This window comes from Cebus imitator, unplaced genomic scaffold, assembly GCF_001604975.1.
Source record: "Cebus imitator isolate Cc_AM_T3 unplaced genomic scaffold, Cebus_imitator-1.0 Scaffold84, whole genome shotgun sequence".
NCBI lineage: Eukaryota > Metazoa > Chordata > Mammalia > Primates > Cebidae > Cebus > Cebus imitator.
The window spans coordinates 6,348,039-6,365,830 of NW_016107399.1; the positions used below are offsets into that span (position 1 = coordinate 6,348,039).

General features: G+C 33.6%; 1 long non-coding RNA gene and 1 other non-coding gene across 2 annotated transcripts in view; both read right to left on the reverse strand.

Moving 5' to 3' along the window:
* The window catches only part of LOC108308352, a 45,963-nt gene that overhangs the window by 12,791 nt on the left and 15,380 nt on the right, over window positions 1-17,792 (reverse strand). Inside the window, exons 2-3 of the long non-coding RNA XR_001826888.2 lie at window positions 15,196-15,266; window positions 13,997-14,095 (exon numbers count right to left, since the gene is read on the reverse strand). This is a non-coding gene — a long non-coding RNA (uncharacterized LOC108308352). The remainder of the gene's footprint in view (window positions 1-13,996; window positions 14,096-15,195; window positions 15,267-17,792) is intronic.
* Window positions 3,442-3,548, reverse strand: LOC119472081. Its single transcript, XR_005201193.1, has one exon. It is a non-coding gene; the product is annotated as a U6 spliceosomal RNA (small nuclear RNA).

Consider the following 17,792-nt stretch of genomic DNA (forward strand, 5'->3'; position numbering starts at 1 on the left):
GCTCATGGCCAGCAATGTGAGAGAGACAATTTAACATTACAAACAGATATTCATGAGCCTAAGACTGGGCAGTGTAATCTAAACATATATCTAGGAAAGAAATCTTCCTCTAAAAGAAACAATTCCTGAAATACACTGTCATCTCTTAATTCCAATCTTTTACATTAATGTGAAGAGCAGCTTAATTCCTTCCAGTTACAGTGACTCAAACCTCTCTATTCATTTGCTTAAGGAAATCCTCATTGGGAAGGTTATTCCAGCTTAAAGTGATGCATTGCCTCAGACATTATGTCAAACCTCTGCTTCCCAGGAGGCAGAAAAATACTTAAATCTTTTAGATAACAGATTTATCCAGAATCTACGCAAGAAGGATTCCAAAACATTTTGTGGTTGGATCTGGATTCCATACTCTATACAGCATTCCTTTATCCCAATATATTTTTTCAAAAGTGATGAGATTTAATTTTGGACATGACACTTATGTAAGTTGTCATTATTCCCTTCACAAATGTACCTAGAGATTGCTATTGCAAAAAATTGGCAGAGAGACATTCTAGTTTTACTAGATACATAAACAGAAACTTTACAAAGTATTTTGAGATAAAACGTACTGAAATCAATATCATCTATGAGATAAAACGTAAAATCAACATAGATTATTGGCTAAGATTTTTGGCCTTGTCTTCTAGAAAAGTAGGTACACTTGCTTCGTTATGCTGAGTAGCCTTGCTGGACAATCCTGGTTTATAATTCTTCCTGTTCTTCAAAATCAGTTCCAGGCCAATGAAAAAAAGCTACTAGCCAAGGCTTTCATGTGAACAGTCTCCAAGTGTTGGTGATCACTTTCTGTAAAATCAGCATAATTTCTTTATATGATCAAATAACTCATAGTAATTTCTTCTGTGTAGCTTGAATTATTTATAAACTTCCTTAAGACACAGACCAGTGTAGGAACTCTACTTACAAATGCTGAGACGTGATTAATTAGAAGGGAAGTGGGGGTGGGGTGTTTAAGGAAGTTTTCATTTACAAATTCAATAAACAGTCATCCAGCAATCTTTTTTTTTAATTGCATTTTAGGTTTTGGGGTACATGTGAAGAACATGCAAGATTGTTGCATAGGTACACACATGGCAGTGTGATTTGCTGCCTTACTCCCCATCACCTATATCTGGCATTTCTCCCCATGCTATGTCTCCCCAACTCCCCACCCCGCTGCTGTCCCTCCCCTATTTCCCTCTGACAGACCCCAGTGTGTGATGCTTCCCTCCCTGTGTCCATGTGTTCTCATTGTTCAACACCCGCCTATGATTGAGAACATGTGGTGTTTGATTTTCTGTTCTGTATCAGTTTGCTGAGAATGATGGTTTCCAGGTTCATCCATGTCCCTACAAAGGACACGAACTCATCGTTTTTGATGGCGGCATAATATTCCATGGTGTATATGTGCCACATTGTCCCTGTCCAGTCTGTCATCGATGGGCATTTGGGTTGGTTCCACGTCTTTGCTATTGTAAACAGTGCTGCAATGAACATTCGTGTGCATGTGTCCTTATAGTAGAACGATTTATAATCCTTTGGATATACACCCAGTAATGGGATTGCTGGGTCAAATGGAATTTCTATTTCTAGGTCCTTGAGGAATCATCACATTGTCTTCCACGGTGGTTGAACTAATTTACACTCCCACCAACAGTGCAAAAGTGTTCCTATTTCTCCACATCCTCTCCAGCATCTGTTGTCTCCAGATTTTTTAATGATCGCCATTCTAACTGGCATTGAGATGGTATCTCAATGTGGTTTGGATTGGCATTTCTCTAATGACCAGTGATGATGAGCATTTTTTCATATGTTTGTTGGCCTCATAAATGTCTTCTTTTGAAAAGTGTCTGTTCATATCTTTTGCCCACTTTTGAATTGGCTTGTTCGTTTTTTTCTTGTAAATCTGTTTTAGTTCTTTGTAGATTCTGGATATCAGCCCTTTGTCAGATGGGTAGATTGCAAAAATTTTTTCCCATTCTGTTGGTTGCCGATTCACTCTAATGACTGTTTCTTTTGCTGTGCAGAAGCTGTGGAGTTTGATTAGGTCCCATTTGTCTATTTTGGCTTTTGTTGCCAATGCTTTTGGTGTTTTGGTCATGAAGTCCTTGCCTATGTCTATGTCCTGAATGGTTTTGCCTAGATTTTCTTCTAGGGTTTTTATGGTGTTAGGTCTTATGTTTAAGTCTTTAATCCATCTGGAGTTAATGTTAGTGTAAGGTGTCAGAAAGGGGTCCAGTTTCTGCTTTCTGCACATGGCTAGCCAGTTTTCCCAACACAATTTATTAAACAGGGAATCCTTTCCCCCTTGCTTGTTTTTGTCAGGTTCGTCAAAGATCGGATGGTTGTAGATGTGCGGCATTGCCTCGGAGGCCTCTGTTCTGTTCCATTGGTCTATATCTCTGTTTTGGTACCAGTACCATGCTGTTTTGATTACTGTAGCCTTGTAGTATAGTTTGAAGTCTGGTAGTGTGATGCCTCCCGCTTTGTTCTTTTTGCTTAGAATTGACTTGGCTATGCGGGCTCTCTTTTGGTTCCACATGAAGTTTAAGGTGGTTTTTTCCAGTTCTGTGAAGAAGGTCATTGGTAGCTTGATAGGGATAGCGTTCAATCTGTAAATTACTTTGGGTAGTATGTCCATTTTCACAATATTGATTCTTCCTAACCATGAACATGGACTGTTTTTCCATCTATTTGTGTCCTCTCTTATTTCGTTAAGCAGTGGTTTGTAGTTCTCTTTGAAGAGGTCCTTTACATTCCTTGTTAGTTGTACTCCTAGGTATTTTATTCTCTTGGTAGCAATTGTGAATGGCAGTTCATTCTTGATTTGGCTCTCTTTAAGTCTGTTATTGGTGTATAGGAATGTTTGTGGTTTTTGCACATCGATTTTGTATCCTGAGACTTTGCTGAAGTTGCTTATCAGTTTCAGATTTGGGCTGAGATGATGGGGTCTTCTAGATATACAATCATGTCATCTGCAAATAAAGACAATTTGACTTCCTCCTTTCCTATTTGAATACCCTTTATTTCTTTTTCTTGCCTGATTGCTCTGGCTAGAACTTCCAGTACTATATTGAGTAGGAGTGGTAAGAGAAGGCATCCTTATCTAGTGCCAGATTTCAAAGGGAATGCTTCCAGTTTTTGCCCATTCAGTATGATATTGGCTGTTGGTTTGTCGTAAATAGCTTTTTTATTATTTTGAGATACGTTCTGCCAATACCTAGTTTATTGAGGGTTTTTAGCATAAAGGGCTGTTGAATTTTGTCAAAGGCCTTCTCTGCATCAATTGAGATAATCATGTGGTTTTTTTCTTTGGTTCCGTTTATGTGGTGAATTATGTTTACAGACTTGCGTATGTTGAAACAGCCTTGCATCCCCCAGATGAATCCTACTTGGTCATGGAAAAATATGGAACGCTTCATGAATTTGCGTGTCATTCTTGCGCAGCGGCCATGCTAATCTTCTCTGTATCGTTCCAAATTTAGTATATGTGCTGCCGAAGCGAGCACTCATCCAGCAATCTTGACACTTATGTGGCAGACACTTTCCAAGGCTTGGCATTCCATTCTTTTCTTCTAGATTTGTGGAAAGACTTGAAATAATAATGATAGAAAGAAAACTGACATGGGCCCACAAAGCACCAGGTGCCACGCTCAGTGTTTACCGTTATATTAATTAATTTAAACACTTAAAAAAATTCCAGAGTTACATACATAATGATATAATTTACCGTTTCAGCCTAACCTTAGAAAGCATGCCAAAGCCCCGAGTTTGATCTTCTTATACCTCACAATGACAGCCAAGCTGAGGTTTTTATTAAAATGTGTAGATAATTAGATGCCACAAAAGATCTGTTTTGAATCAAATGTGTTTGGTGTTTCAGGGTCATCTGGAATTTGGTGACCAAATACCAATTTAATGTTATTATTATTATTGTCATCTTTTATTTATAATATAACTCAGCATAGTGCTTACTTATGACCTGGCGCTGAAATAAGTATACTACTTTCTTATTTCATTTATCCCTTTCAACAACTATTTGGGGTAGATATGATATTTATTCCTATATTAAATTACTAGTTTAAGATTACATAACTGGTAACAGGGAGATCTTAACAGGCACCCTTAGGGTATCAACATAGAGTAAGATTCAGTGATTGTATTCTATAAATTGTCTTTACACTGGTAAATTCAAAGCTTTGGAAATTCTTTTAACAGTAGGAAATGAAATAGCTTAGCTATGTCTGTGTAAATTTTATGAAAGATAAATATGGTCAGAAATAAGCAGGCCAGGAAAGCTTTACCCTTTTGTTTTATTTTTAGAATAAACACAAAATGAAATTCATGCATGTTTCTCCTTTTTCTCAACTTAAAATATATATTTTTAAATAGCTGGATAATATATTTACAGTTCTAGTAAACTGATATACTGTATAGTCTGCATACCTTTGTAAGACAAAAATCTAGAAGTGTTGGATAAAATATAGCAAACATTCTTTTTTAGTTATAGCTCAGAATGGGCAAGTCTCGGGTTCCAGACTCAAAGAGCAGAGTGAAAACAAATGGAGAAGAAAAAAATGGTAGAATGCGTGTTTATGAGGTATGTCTGTCATTAAACTAGGGGACAGTTTCTATTGACCTACAGACACAGATGGTGATGCCTTGAGAGCATGGAAAGTAGAGAGTTAGAACAAAGACCATCTACACAGATCCAGCATCTGAAAACGTTGTATCTTTAATTAAAGTGTAGAATGGAAAAAACAAAACAAAATTTAAAAACGTACATAACAATGATATATAGACATGGCAAGGAAGTTTATATACCACTATTTGGGTTTTTAGAGGAGAATGAAAAGGATGTCTCCTGATAATTTATAAACATGGTACTCTCTTTGGCAGGTGTCTAAGATTTAAAGTTGCATGGCCTACTTGATCTAGGAAACCCTAAGCTTACAAAATAACAGCAAAATTGGCCTATGTCTGGTGATACTCCTGGGTCATTGGCAGATGCAAACATAAAACTAATTTGGAATTTCACCCATAGGTAAAAAAGATTGACAGAGAAAAAAACCTACCCAATTTAAAGGAAAATTTCTATTAAAAATTACAGAACATTGAGAGAAAGAATATGCCATGAATGATAGTTAGCAAATATGACAAAAATGCCAGGTGGGAATCTCCAAGAATCTGAGATAATTTATTAACAATATGAATTTAAAGTGATTTGCTAAAAGCAAATAAAATGAAGTCAAATAAGTGAATAAGACATAAAAAGAAACTGAAATATTTTAAAAATGATTTAATTCAACAATTTTTAATTTATTAAAATTAAATATTAGTAAATAGTTTAAACAGATCAGAAGTCTCTGAAGAGAAATTAGTAAACATTAGAAATAAGAAAATTTCAAAAAAATTAACACTGAATGAAAAATAATGAGACAAAAATTATGTATAATAAAGAAGTCAAGAAGACCCAACATTTACTTGATTGGAATCTAGTAGTACAGAGTAAGGAAATGATGAAGAGAAAATATAAAAGGGATAGTGTTTTTAAAGTTTCTAAAATTAATTTACAAATGAATTCTCCTATTTAAGATTCACAAAAATTTTAACAGGGGAAGAAAAATAAATATACACTTGTGAATGTTGTAGTGAATTTGCTGAACACTAAAGACCAAACCTTTGAAGCAACCAGATTGAAAAGATAGATTACCTATAAAGTAACAGCCACAGAAATGAGAACAGGCTATTTAATAACAACAATAGAGGTCAGAAGACAATGTAATAATATTTTTAAAACACTGATGGGAAATAACTGTCTATCTAAAATTCTATATACTAGCTAAATTATCCATTTAAGAGTGAAAGCAAAGTAAAAATATTTCCAGTCAAAAACAGAATTTATCATTCAGAGACTTTCACTAAAAAAAAAATCTAAGAGTGAAGTAAAGGTGCAGGATTGACAAATAGACAAAGCGGTGGGAAGAAAACTTTACTGTTTCACAAATAGTGCTTACAAAGTTATGCACCTATGTATAAAAATAAAATAAAATTAGTGTCTTACTTTGTATTACACACAAAAATATATTTCAAAACATGAAAACTTTAAAAATATTAGGTTAAAATATGTCTTTTAACAGAATTTACAAAATAAGACATGAAAGGCAAAAATTATAAATGATTGATAAATGTAATTACATTAAAATAAAAGACAAAAATGTAAAACCAATGAACAGAAGTTATTTGCAAGACATATAACCAATTGTATTCATCAGGATAGGCTAAGTTATGACATGACACCAAAATTTCAGTGGCTTGAAACAATAAAAGTTTTTATCTTGGTCATGCTATATCTCACTGAATCAGCAGTGGGCATTTTAATTTACGCAGAGACCCAGGCTGATGGAGCACCTACATCTTGGTCATTGGTAAAAGCAAAAAAGAGGGAAATAAAATTTTCAAGGATTCACACTGGCAGTTAAATGTTGTAACCTAGAATTTACCTATGTCACTTCTATTCATAATTCATTTGGCGAAACTAGTCAGAAGGATCCATGTATTCCTAAGGGAACCAGGAAATTAAATCTTTCATGTGCCAAAAAGGAAAACTGGGTATCAGTGAGTAGCACTACTGACTGTCACACTGACAAAATATTTGTATTCAAAATATATAATTAGCTAATACAGATTAAAAAGAAAAAATTAAAATTTAAGAGAAAAATAAGTGAAGGGTTTGAAAAAACAATTCACAGAAGCAGGAAACCAAAATGGCCATTAAACATATTTTAAAAAGTTCAACCTGATTACAAATCAGGGAAATTACAATTACAAATAAGTAGATAATATTAAATGACCATCATAATGACTAAATTAATGTCTGATAACACCAAATGATGGTGAAGATGTAGAGAAATGGAAACTCCAGTACATAACTGTAGACGTCTACATTGATACAATGACCTTTAGAAGAAACTGCAACATTCACTTAAGTTGAACACATCAATATTCAGAAAGACTACTTCTTATGTCTCTCCTAGAGAAGCTCTCTCACATATGTGCAAGGAGACAAGCTCTAGAATGATGGTTTTTAGCTCAATTAACAACATCAACAAAGCAAAAACAACCTAACTATTCTGCATTAGGGAAATGTGAACCATGTATACAATTGAGTAATGTATTGCAGTAATTTAAACTATCTAATTAGGTAAATGTCAACATAAATGAACCTGACATATGATACTGAAAACTTAAGTCACAATAACATAGATTTTTATATTTATATCAAATATTTTTTATTGCAAACTTTTCAAACATGAGAAAATACCGCTACATCTTTGTTAAAGACACAGAAACATGCATGTGTACATATAGGAATGTATGTTTCACACATGTATATTAAGTACACGAGAATTACAAATGTCAAGTATAAAATAACAATTACCTTTGGGAGAAGAGAGGAAAAGAACAAATGAATTTCAGAATCATTTGAAATAGTTTACTTTTCAAAAAATAAAAGAAAGATCTAAAGCAAATATGGCCAAAAGTTAACGTCTGTTTTATATTGGTGGTGGTATACTGGGGAATACAGTATTTTCTTTTTTATTTGTTTTTTAAATCAGGATTTTATTTTGAAATAATTTCAGATTTATGGAAAAGTTGCAAACAAAATATAATAATAAATAAATAAATAAACTAGGTGAAGGGTTTATAGAGAATATAGTATTTTCTGAACCTTCATATATTTCTAAAATTTCATGATTACAAACTAAAAACAAAAGAAAAAATAATAAATGCACTTAAAATCAGGATGGAGCTTTGAAGTCACACTTTAAATTTCTTCTCTAGTCCAAAGGCTTAGCAGTGAAAGATTTGTATTTGGGTATATTTAAAAGGCATAAAACATGGTTGAAAAATTAAACAATGTTAAATATATTTGCTGATCTGATAGGGAATAAAGAGCAAAGCAATAAGCTAGAGAAGAAGACAAGGGCCTGGCAGGCCTTGGAACTAGAAACAGTCTGAAAGAAATTGGACTCCTATGAGGTAATGGGGAACATAACAAGTTCCACACATGGCAAAGCATGAGAGCCAGGCTTACTGTGAGAAATAGGAGGCTGCACAAATCTTGTGGCAGACTAAAAAACAAACCAAAATGCCCTCACAGAAACAAAACAAATTCAAACTTTTATTTAAGATTAACTCACAAACTAAAATTTTAAAGCACATGAAAAAACTAATATTTGGAGCCAACATATTCAGTAATCAAGTGATGCCTTCCTTCTTAACTACAGACAGTCTCTGACTTATGATGGTTTGACTTGCAATTTTTTGACTGTATGATGGTATGAAAGCAACACATATTCAGTAGAAATCATACTTTGAATTCTGAATTTTGATCTTTCCCTGGGCTAGCAATATGCAGTACAGTACTCTCTTGTGATACTGGGCAGTGACAGTGAGTCACAGCTTCCAGGCAGCCACATCATCACACGCATAAACAACCAATACTCTACAGTGTACTGTGTTGGCAGCATGTTTTGATATTGTGTTTTGTATTTTTGCATCCCACTGTGTCTACAAAATGTCCATCTATGTACAGTATTCAACATTTTATTATAAAATAGACTTTGTATTATATGATGTTGCCCAACTATAGGCTAATGTAAGTGTTCTGAGCACGTTTAAGATAGGCTAGACTGAGCTATGGTGTTCAATAGGTTAGGTGTATTAAATGTATTTTTGACTTAGGATATTTTTAATTTATGATAAGTTTATTTGGGACATAACCCCATCATAAGCCAAGAAACGTCTGTAAATGAATATAATAGAGCAATCTAAAAATGATTTTTAAAAATAATGTTTAAGATTCTCATATATCAAAAGACATAATAACCTTATAAAGTAGAAAAACTAATCATGAAATAAAGACCAAGAGACATGACTCAAAGACAGATGGGTAGAAAAAATGAAGAAAATTGAATTATTGAAATTGAAAATATAATAATTAGACCAAAAATATCAAAAAGATGAGTAAATATCTCATATAAGGGTACGAGAAAAAATTAGTGAAATGGGTGATACTACTTAGGAAATTTTCTCCAAGTGACACAGGAATAAACAAAGGATAAAGTTAGATGCTTAATTATTAAAGCTTCTAAAGGTAGAGAATAAAGGAAACATGGAAAAACAATATTTAAATGAATTGATATGCATAGAAAACTTTTTAGCCTTAAAGAAGAGTCCTCATATTTAAAATAAATACCAAAGCCATGCAAAAGAACTAGAAGTAAATTCACATTCTAAACATATTGTAGTAAAACTTCACACCATCAAAGGGTAAACTTCAGTAAAAGAAAAAGTGAATCCAAAAGGGAAAAAAGGAAATGCATGCTTATTGCATAAAACTTTAACATCAGAGAAAAATAGAATAAAATAAGTTATCTATTAGTCATAACATCTGGACATGTTCACATTTTATTTCCTTTCACTTTAAAAATTTATAATTGGTTTTTGCATTTTTGTATGTAATTATAGTAACATTGCATATTAAAATTTGTATACTACTTTTTTAAACTAATATAACAATCATTTTCCTGTTATGCTAGTCTTATAAATATAATTTTTTAAACATTTATAATCTGTCAAATTGCCTTTCTGTACATTGATCTTTAAATGTGACTTACTTTAAACAAGAATAGAAATTTCAAAAATAGTACAAGAAAGTTTGAGATCTCTCTATATATGTATATATCCTATACATTTAATCACTACCACATATTTATTCAGTGCATAAGCACAAGCATGGTAAGTAGCCAATCTTGATTAAAAAAACATCAGTACACTGAAGATAAAAATCCAAAACAAAGAGTAAGCCTGGTTGAAAGTCCTAAAGATAAAGGAAGAAATAATGAAAGTCTAATATTTCCTGCACAATTCTTATTTTTGTATTTTTTTCCTTCAGGTTTATTCACAACAAAAAAAAAAAAAAAAAAAAAGCCCAGGACTAAGAGAAATGCTAGATACCATTTAGTGCATCCCTTCCCTACATCTGACAGATGGATAAACTGTTCTGAGAGTGGGGTAGGCTTAGTGAGATCCTCCGCTTCTATGAGCAGGGTTTTTCCCCAAAGAAAGCTGCCATGGCAGTTGACAGCCCATTGGCTTTGGTACTGGCTCATCTGAGATCAAAGCCCAGCTGTGTCTCTTACCAGCTGTGTGACCTTGGACAGAGGCTCTAACTTTGAAGTGCTTTAGTTTCTTTGTAAATGAAGCAAAGAATATATAACTAATGAGTTTATTGAGAGAATTAAATGTGATAATATACATATAAGTGTTCCTTTGGTCTACTTTCTGAAATAGCTTCCTCCATTCTTCAAATTACTTCTTTAAGATAGAGTACAACAAGTGGAATTATTAGTTCAATTAGTGTAAAAACTTATAGCCCTTGATGTACGTTTCCAAATTGCTTTTTAACAAAATGCTGATTTAACTGCCATCAGTTGCCCCTGAGGTTGGCAGTTTCATCACATTATTGTCAGAACAAGGTGTCAGAATTTAAATGTACTAGTTGATTATTTAAAAGAGAAAAGTATTTTATTACTGCTTAAAGTTACATCACTTTGATTAATGGTGGCAGTGAAGATTTCTCATATATATGTTTCCTGTCTTCTGACTTATCTGTTCATTTATTTAAATTAGTGCATGAGCTTTTTTTTTAAAAAAAATGTATGAAATATATATATATATATATATATATATATATATATATATATATATATATTTTCCATCTGGCGCAGAGACTGTATCATATTTATTTTTTGCAACCCCAACACTATGAACTTGCTCAGAATAATGCTCCCTCAGTACATTTTTTTCAATCCCATCATTTTGAGTATATTCGCAAAGCTGTGTTAATCATCACCACAGTCTAATTGGCAACATTCCAACACCTCCAAAAGAAATTCCATATGCATCAACAGAAATTTCCCACTTCTGCTCCCCTTTCCCACCCTAGCCCCAAGCAAACACTAAGCTACCTTCAGTCTCTGTGGATTTGCCTGTTCTAAGCATTTATCATCAATGTATCCAAACAATGTGGGGTCTTTGATGATTGGATGCTTTTAAGATGCATGGTTTCAAGGGTCATCAATGTTGTAGCATGTCTTAGTACTTCATTGGTTTTTTAATTGCTGTATAACATTCCATTGTACACATATATCACATTTTGTTTTTCCAGTAATCAAATGATAGACATGTTGGTTGTTTCCACCTTTTGTCTATCATGAGTCATGCTGCTTTTGACATTCATGTACAAGTTTTTGTACATAAATTTTCATTTATCTTGTGTATACATCTAAGAATAAAACTTCTGAGTCAAATAGTAAATCTCTTTAGTTTTTTTCCCTTTCTGTTTAGCATTTTGAGGAGCTGCAAACTGTTTTCCAAAATAGTTGCCACATTTTACATTTCCATCAGCACTACATGAGACTTCTAATTTCTTTACATCCTCACCAAAAATCGTTGCAGCATGACTTTTTAATCTTAGTCATCCTAGTGGGTTTGAAGTAGTATTTCATTGTGGTTTTGATTTGCACTTCTCTAAAGACTACGGATACTGAACTTTTCATGTGCTTATTGGCCATTACATATTCTCAATATGTATGTTGAGGAAATTTCTGTTTGAATCACTTGCCTATTTTATAATTACGGTTTTTGTATTTTTATTGTTGAGCCATAGGAGTTCTTTATATATTATGGGTACAATTTTTAAATAAGATATGATTTTCAAATATTTTCTCCCATTTCATGAATTGTTTTTGCATTTTCTTGGTGGTATCCTTTGATGCAAAAATGTTTTTAATTTTGATAAACTTCAAGTAATCTATTATTTTCTTTTGTTGCTTCTGTTTTCGGTACCTAAGAAACCATTGCCTAGCCAAAGGCCACAAAAGATTTACTGCTATTAAATAAGCCTTGTTGTTTATTAGGCATTTAATCAACCAGCTATTGAACCAAACTTGCATTCTTTGAGATGTTTTATAGTTTTAACATTTTTATTTAAGTGTATGATCCATTTTGAGTTAATGTTTGTATGTGATAGAAATTTGATTTCATTCTTTTGCATGTGGACATCAACTTATCCTGGCACCATTTGTTGAAACAGCTATTTTTTTTTTTTTTTTNTTTTGCCTACTGAATTTTTTGTCACCCTTGTCAAGAATCACTTGACCACATGTGAATATTTATTGCTAACTTCTCAATTGTACTTCATTGATCTCTATATCTATCTTTATGCCAGTAATATCCTCTTTTAATGACTGTAGATTTTGAAATCATGAAGTATGAGTATCCCAATTTTTAAATTCTTTTTTAAAGATTGTTTTGGCTATTCTGCATTCCTTACACAAGAACACATGAATTTTATGACTAGTTTTCCATTTTTACAAAAAAAAAAAAAAAGAAGCAGCTGAAATTTGGTAGGATGGCACTGAAACTGCAGATCAACTTTGGGAACAATTGCCATCTTATTGCTATTAAGTCTTCCAATCCATGAACATGAGCTACCTTTCCATTTGCTTATTTATTTATTTATTTCAACTATGTTTTCAGTGCACAGTGTACATGTCTTGTACTTTTTTGTTAATTTTTTTTATTTTATTCTTTTGCAGCTATTATATATTACATTGCTTTCTTAATTTTATTTTCAGAGTGTTCATTGGTAGTGTACAGAAATAAAATTGAATTTTTAATATCTTGTATCCTGCCACATTGCTGAACTTACTTATTTGTTCAAATAATTTTTTTTGTGGATTCCTTATGATCTTCTATATACAAGGTATGTCACCTGCAAATAAAGGTAGTTTTTACTTCTTTCTTCCTAATCTGATTGCCTTTCATGTCTTTTCTTGCATAATTGTTCTGGCTAGAACCTCCAAGAGAATGTTGAGTGAAAATAGTGACCCTCTTCTTATTCCTGATTTTAGGAGGAAAGCATTCAGTTTCTCATCATTAAGTATGAGAAGAGCTATAAGTTCTTTATAAATACCTTTTATCCAGTTAAAAAAATTACCTTCTATTCCTAGTTTGTTGAGTGAATTTATCATAATGTTTTCTTGAATTTTGCCAACTACTTTTTCTGAGTCTACTGAAATGAACATGAAGTGTTTGTTCTTTGTTACTATGGTATATTATACTGATTAATTTTCAGCTATTAAGCTAACCTTGCATGCCTAGTATGTATATGTACTTTAAAAATTTAAATAACACTGTATAAACACCCTTGTGCATATAATATTTTTGGTATTGTGGACTATATCCTTAAGAAAGAGACTCTCAAGTGGAATTCCAGAATCATAATTAATTTATAAATATTTTAAAGCTTTTAATTAATAGAAATATACATTTTCATCAGGATAAATACCAGCAATATTTATACTGTTGCCTCAGGAAGTAACAAGTTTCCCCTTTTTCACACAGGTGCTCAAATATATGTTCATAATATAGGGGTTCTTAAAGTTTTTTGTTTTCATTTTTGTTTTGAGACAGCATCTCATTCTGTCACCCAGGCTGGAGTGCAGTGGCATGATATCAGCTCACCGTAACCTCCATTTCCCAGGCTCCAGTGATTTTCCTGCCTCAGCCTCCTGAGTAGCTGGTATTACAGGTGCGTGCCACTACCTCCTGGCTAGTTTTTGTATTTCTAGTAGAGATGGGGTTTCACCGCATTGGCCAGGCTGGTCTTGATCTCCTGATACCAAATGATCCACCTGCCTCAGCCTCCCAAAGTGTTGTGATTACAGGTGAGAGCCACTGCGCCAAGCCAAAGTTTTTCAAATATAAGCTTTGCTGACCTCTGATCATTGACTTATTTTACACACCTCAAATACTAAGAAGAATTCTGATTTAACAACAGAAAATTCTGGAAGCCAGAAATCACAACTGAAAAAAATTTACTTACAGAATTATTGCTTGGGCATACAGCATGCTTTGGAAGCAGACACAACTATGTTCAAATCTGAATTCTACCACGTGTCAGCCATGAAATCTTCATCAATTTCTGTAACCCAAATAAAACTTTGTTTTATCACCTTCTTGGTGGAAATTGTAACATTTACTTATAGGGTCATTTTAAATGTGTATAGAGCAAAATATGGTGTCAGACGTTAAAATTGTACAACATATGTTAGCTATTTTCATTATTTCTTGTGGTAGTAGCTACATTTTAGCTTGGTAAAATTTTTTTTTAAATTATAATTTTAAGAATAATAGGAAAATGACCACATTTAAATCTTATCTCCCTGACCATAAAAGGCACTGTTAATGCGCAAGAGAATCAGTGCAAAGATTTGATACCCTGGCTCCTCCATTATAAGTTCTCGTTGAATGACAAATCCCTGAGTAGTTTGATAGCAACTTTTCAAATATTTTTGTTCCAATAATGTACATATTTTAGGCAAAAATTTGTGTTAGTAAAAATCAATTTCTTTTTTTTTTTTAATTGTACTTTGGACTCCAGGGTACATGTATACATCCTGCATCCTGCAGGATTGTTGCATAGGTACATACATGTTATATCCATAGCATGTATGGGGTGGTTTGCTGTCTCCAACTCCCCACCCCTCGCCTACATTAGGGATTTCTCCCGGTGTTGTGTTATCCCAGTATTATCCTTTCCCATCTGCCCCCCCGCCCCACTGTCCCTCCTATCCCCTCTCTGCCCCTAGCCCAGTGAGTGTTGCTCTCTTCCCTGTGCCCAAGTATTCTCATTGTTCATCACCTGCCTATGAGTGAAAATATGCAGTGTTTGTTTTTCTGTTCTTGTATCCTTAAAGCACATAGAAACCTTGAGACATTAGTGAAAACAAGCAGTGGAATAGTAATAATAGCATATATGTGTATGTATGAAACTACAGGTATATAAATATTTATAATACTAAACATAATGATATATATACATATATAATTATATTTACTCTTCTTAACAACTCTGTGAGGTATTGGTATAATTTTCATTTTATAAATGAGGAAAGTGTTCAGAAAAGTTGAAGAACTTGCTTAATATCACAGAAAAACTAGGAAGTAGTGCTGGGCTTGTTATTAGATTACCTTTCCCTCAGAGGCCACTATACTACAATATCACTACATAATAATTCTTACCTTAAAATATATGTTTCTTAGCTTCCTGGGAAGAACCAGAGGAAACAATTCTTTGGGAATAGTTGGGACTTCTAGATGACAGCATAAACAAAGAAACACAAGAAAGAAAATAAACTTATTAGCAAAAATCATTGTAATTTAAACTTTTAAAATATTAATCTACTTCATAGCATTAGATAGAATTTTAAACATAAGCAGACAATAGATTTGAACACCTTTAAATTGTCTTTGATGAATGAATGTAGTTACACTTATAGGTAAAGGTAGGCGCTTTCTGCATCGTGGTACTTCATTATGAATATTTAGAGAGCTGGCCAGGGACTTGGAGGGGAACATCCAAAGTATTGATTATTCAGTGTCATTAAATGTTTTGGAACTCTGTCCCTTACATGTTAATATTACCCTTCTGTGGTTTTTAGTAAACAGTATGTCTTAGAAGATCTTTAATCTGGCTAGAATAGTTTATATTAAGTTGTTTAAATAATAAAACAAGCACTGTTGATTGCTTGTGTATGCCAAATGCTTTACTTACATTATCTCATTCATCTTCACAATACTTAGAAGTAAGTACTACTGTCAAGTCATTTTATAAATGCGGCAAAGGAAGGGAGATAATTTGCTAGGAAGCATCAACTAAAATTGACAGAACTTGAAGTTGAGACCAAATTTGTTTTGATGCCAAAGCCCATGTTTTTAACTACTGGTTAATACTACCTTTTGTAAGCACATAACATGACCTCAAGGTATGTATGACCTAATTGTTGCTTTCTCTGTATTTCTTTCAAAAAGCAAAAATTAGGTAGGTGAAGTTAGAATCTTAGAGGAGTCTCCATCTCTGCCAAAAATCTGAACCAATTGAGAAATAAGACAAAATGGCAGGTCAAATAGGGGCAAACTGTCACCTGCATTAATGTAAAGCCAATATTAAAGTAGTAACTTAAATTCATGGGCAAGTGAACTTCCCAGTATTGAATCCTATACAGGGTTGGCTTTGCAGACATGCAATCTGGTGGAATGGGGCCTCATGCTAAGAGTCCCACAGTTGGGATTAAATGTTCCATGGTTACATTGTTAAAATTCTTTCTTTCTTTATTATTATTTTAAAATTTATTTATTATACTTTAAGTTCTGGGGTACATGTGCAGATTGTGCAGGTTTGTTACACAGGCATACACATGCCATGATGGTGCTTTGCTGCATTCATTGCCCCATTATCTATATTAGGTAATTCTCCTAATGCTATCCCTCCCTAATTGCCTTAACCCTTGCTATTCCTCCCCTAGCCCCATTGTGTGATGTTCCCCTCCTTGTGTCTGTGTGTTCTCATTGTTCAACACCCACTTATGAGTGAGAACAAGCGGGGTTTGGTTTTCTGTTCTTGCGTCAGTTTGCTGAGAATAATGGTTTCCGGTTTCATCCACGTGCCAGCAAAGGACATGAACTCATCCTTTTTATGGCTGTGTAGTATTCCATGGTGTATATGTGCCACATTTTCTTTATCCAGTCTGTCATTGATGGGCATTTGGGTTGGTTCCAAGTCTTTGCTATTGTGAACAGTGCCACAATAAACATACGTGTGCATGTATCTTTATAATAGAATGATTTATAATCCTTTGGGTATATACCCAGTAATAAGATTGCTGAGTCAAATGGTATTTCTATTTCTAGATCCTTGAGGAATTGCCACACTGTCTTCCACAATGGTTGAATTAATTTACACTCCCACCAATAGTGTAAAAGTGTTCCTATTTCTCCACATCCTCTCCAGCATCTGTTATCTCCAGATTTTTTAATGATCGCCATTCTCACTGGCATGAGGTGGTATCTCATTGCAGTTTCAATTTGCATTTCTCTAATAATCAGTGATGATGAACATTTATTTCATATGTTTGCTGGATGCATTAATGTCTTAGAGAAGTGTCTGTTCATATCCTTTGCCCACTTTTTGATGGGGTTGTTTGTTTTTTTCTTGTAAATTTGCTTAAGTTCTTTGTAGATTCTGGATATTAGCCCTTTGTCAGATGGGTAGATTGCAAAAATTTTTTTTCCATTCTGTTGATTGCCAGTTTACTCTAATGATTGTTTCTTTTGCTGTGCAGAAGCTCTCAAGTTTAATTAGATCCCACTTGTCTATTTTGGCTTTTGTTGCCATTGCTTTTGGTGTACTCTTCATGAAGTCCTTGCCCATGCCTATGTCCTGGATGGTACTGCCTAGGTTTTCTTCTAGAGTTTTTATGGTGTTAAGTCTCATGTTTAAATCTTTAATTCATCTTGCGTTGATTTTTGTATAAGGTGTAAGGAACGATCCAGTTTCAGCTTTCTACATATGGCTACCCAGTTTTACCAACAACATTTATTAAATAGGGAATCCTTTCCCCATTGCTTGTTTTTGTCAGGTTTGTCAAAGATCAGATGGTTGTAGTTGTGTGGTGTTCTTTCTGAGGTCTCTGTTCTGTTTCATTGGTCTGTATCTCTGTTTTGGTACCAGTATCATGCTGTTTTCATTACAGTAGCCTTGTAATATAGTTTGAAGTCAGGTAGCGCGATGCCTCCAGCTTTGTTTTTTTGGCTTAGGATTTTCTTGGCTATGCAGGCTC